Below are 3,687 nucleotides of genomic sequence, written 5' to 3' on the forward strand. Positions count from 1 at the left end.
TTTGTTTCAAGCATACTGAACCCTTAATTAAGAGATAAAGTGAGGCAAAGGGTTCCTCTTTTTATTTTGGTCTTCACATTTAAAGTAAACTGAACACTTTTTTTATTTTGTCCGACTTGTGACTGTGCTCTTTTCACTTCCTCTAAATGTAATTTATTGTATGTTACTTGTTACTTTATGCATTTCAATGTAAAGCCCTTTGCCAGTAATTGCATTTGCTATATGAATAAGCACTGTGTACTTGAGTACTCACATTTTATGCTACTTTATGATTTTGCTCCACTGCAACCCAGAGAGAAATTAGTTGTTCTAAACGACCTAACACTGATTCAAATGAGCACCGCCAACTACAACTACTTACACATTATACTTGCAACAAAGTAATTTTACAGTGTGGTATTGTCACTTTTACTTAAGTAAAGAATCTGATTACTTTTTCCACCGCTGTCTTTATGTAAATGTCTCTTGTGCGCTGTCCTGCTGAAACTGATTTAATAATTGAATCTAGGGACCCAAAGCAGGTATACACACTTGGATTGTACTGAGCATTTTTCCTTTCCAATACCAATTTCAATATCTCGACTCAGGGTTGAGGGTGTCCACGGATACCAAGTACTGATCCAATACCAGCGCTCTCTTTTTCCTAAATCTTTATACCTGATTGCATCAAACTCATTGGAATCATTCCCAATACAGACCCCAAGTAATATTCTTTGGGGGACCCAGATTCCTACCTACATCCATCGTCCTCTGCATCCCAGTCTTTGTGCAGAGCGTGGTTGCTGGATGGCTCATCAGCTGAGACAAATTATTGTGTGAAATGGCACAGCAATGTCACAGCGTGGGCTGAGTAATTCAACCAGTCTGATGCCAGAGAGTGGGGGCAGTCTTGCATCAGAAAAGACTTAGGGACGATAGCAGAGTAGATGAAGCAAAGAGATCAATATGGCACAATTATTGTGCACACACTGTAATTGATGAACACGTGGCTTGGGAGGACTTCCTCTCGACTAAACCTTACAAGCCAATTTCAGCCTAATCGAACCGGTTCAATAAGGCCTATTTACTCAAAGTGCTTTTATTTACCTGCAAGGCACCTCGCCGCTGGTATTGGAGGACGTCTGTATCTTTATTTTTAGACTCTCTATAAGTAACACACAGCGGCAAAGTGCTCTAAAGTCATTGACTATCAAGGGAGATTCCACCGTGTCTATTTCCTTTTCTATTTACAATACAGCACATTCAGCTCTGCTGCCGTGTATAATCCCTGAAAATACCAGCTCTCTCTCTCAACTCAACCTCTTGTCATGCTTCCACTGCAGAAAATGTAACAGAAATAAAAATAGTCTTCAAATTATTCCAGCTTCGACTCCGGCTGGGATACTTTAATTAAAGCTGTTTGATGTTTGCTCTCAAGCATTTTGAGTCCCAGTAAGGCTGGCTCTGATGTAAGAATAGGACAGGAGTGACCATAAAGGTGATGTGTACGGCTGTGGATGTGTTGGAGCACCTAACTACCTCACTATGGTGCTTTCACAGTCTCCCTGTGGCGGCCATAAATTCACCCTGTGATTGGAGAGAGGAGGTAATGAGGGGCCCAGCGCACTGTGCGGCCACACACACACTCGCAGACTTCCCAACGAATGCACATTTCTCCGTAAATAACACCACCACTGACCCTGACAGCGGTCTGATCATCTTGGTCTGCCACAATCACCTTCCTCCAGTAAATCTATCTAATTAACTCTGCAGCTGAAACCAAAGAGTCTCTCCTCCAGTCAATCAGAGGTCTCTGCAGCGTAATGGTTTCTGACAGCACACAAAATTAACTGAATACAATTAAAAGTCTTTTTACCTTGTGTTCTTGCTTTTCTCTACAGTATTAATTGTTGTTTTCAAAAGTGTTGGACGTGTAGAATTGATGGCCACAGAAAAACAATTTAGTTCAAGGCAGACAAAATGGCTTTTAAGTTCACTTCAAAAAACCAAAACAAGGCCTGACAGCGTGTCACTTAACTGGATGTATTTCTGTACTGTGCATATAACACCGCGCTGCCTTTGCTTTTTTTTTCAAGCGCTCTATTATTGATGTAACAGGCAGATTGAGTGGAAAATGGGAAAAACGGCACGGCGTGATGATAAGTGGATTAACAAATTGCCTGGTGCCCTTTCACAGGCCTGGAAAGTGCGTTTCTTGTTCTTTCTTTCTGACTCCCACCAAACCGGGCCCAACCTATGCTGACCTTTCGCATGTAGCATCTGAGTAATTGAATGAAAACCTGGATAAAGTTAATTGGCTGTTTCTATACACTTTGAAAGCTGCTGATAATTAATCAGAGAGAACAAAAGCCACTACATCACCACCTAATTACGGGTGAGCACTTGGCAGGCTTGACACACAGGATCCTCATCGGTGTGTTTCTTCTTTTATCTGCTGCATGTTTGTGTGTTTGTGTTACCTGCAGTTCTGCCTCATTACATTCTGAACAATAGGTTTGGATCACACCAAGCAAAAACATTTCTACAACATATGTCAGATATTTGAAATCATTTCTCAAAATCTAATTACCTAATAATTATGGAGGGTCAGTGATTTTCATTGAGGGTGTCATTGATGAAAAACTAGATATGACTTTCGTGTGTCAGTTATTGGGAAATGCGGATTAATTAAAGGACAACATTTATCTCTTCACACAAGCTGTCCTGCTTTATGTTGAGTGTTTTCAAAAACTGCAAATTCATAATGTATAATAAATACTTATGTTTGGCTGTTATAAGGTTAATGAAGATATCACAGCTCAGCCTTTCACTTTGAGAGTTTGAGCCTTTACACAATGGGGCCATTGTTTGAAGCGATTTATTTGCATGTCACTATATATTTTTTCAAACTGTTGTTTGAGAAAGTGACATAATTCTTTTTTCAAATTGAGATTTTTCTGAGCTTTCACACACAATAAAGGCACAACCAATCACACTGTGTGGAACAGATGTCACATCAAAACTCATGGCGGACTGGTTGATTGTGTATTTTCCTCATCACCCCGTATTATATGATGCAAAAATGATAAAGACAATGTGACAAACGTAACTAGGGATGATGCATCTGCGCACACTGCTATGTGGGATTTACAGACGGGGAACTGAAGCTGTTATATCCATCTATGCTCTCTTCAAACTCATTTGGAGTTGCTGGTCTACTGCTGCCTCAATTAGTTTGCTTGTGTGAGTATGTCCTGTCCTACTTGGTCTGAGTGGATTTTATTTTATATTTTAATAATTTTTCTTGTTCAATTTTAAATTGGAATTTGCATCGCTGCTGGCATGAATAGCTTTTATGTGACATATTCACAGGCGAGTATTTGGCTTTTTCATGCCGTTTATTCGTCTCGCCTCTGGTGTGTAAAGGCCTTAAGGCTGTTTTCACACCAAATCATGTGCTGCAGCACTTACGTTTTACGTTTTATTTCTGTGATTCACCGGCTTTCTCGCTACCCACCACTTCACTTTGATTTTGTTTCAACTGTCGCTGTATTTTCTTCCAGCATCCACTACGGCAAATTTAGAAAAAAATATTTATATAGCAAAATTCATACACTTTGAGCAATGTCAATGTGCTTTACAGTATTTAAAAGAAAACATCACTTAAAGAAAATGTAAACTGATATCTTGGTTGAGTGTTAGCATGCT

Source organism: Morone saxatilis, unplaced genomic scaffold, assembly GCF_004916995.1.
Source record: "Morone saxatilis isolate NCDOM2014 unplaced genomic scaffold, NCSU_SB_2.0 Contig9, whole genome shotgun sequence".
In the NCBI taxonomy this organism is placed as follows: domain Eukaryota; kingdom Metazoa; phylum Chordata; class Actinopteri; family Moronidae; genus Morone; species Morone saxatilis.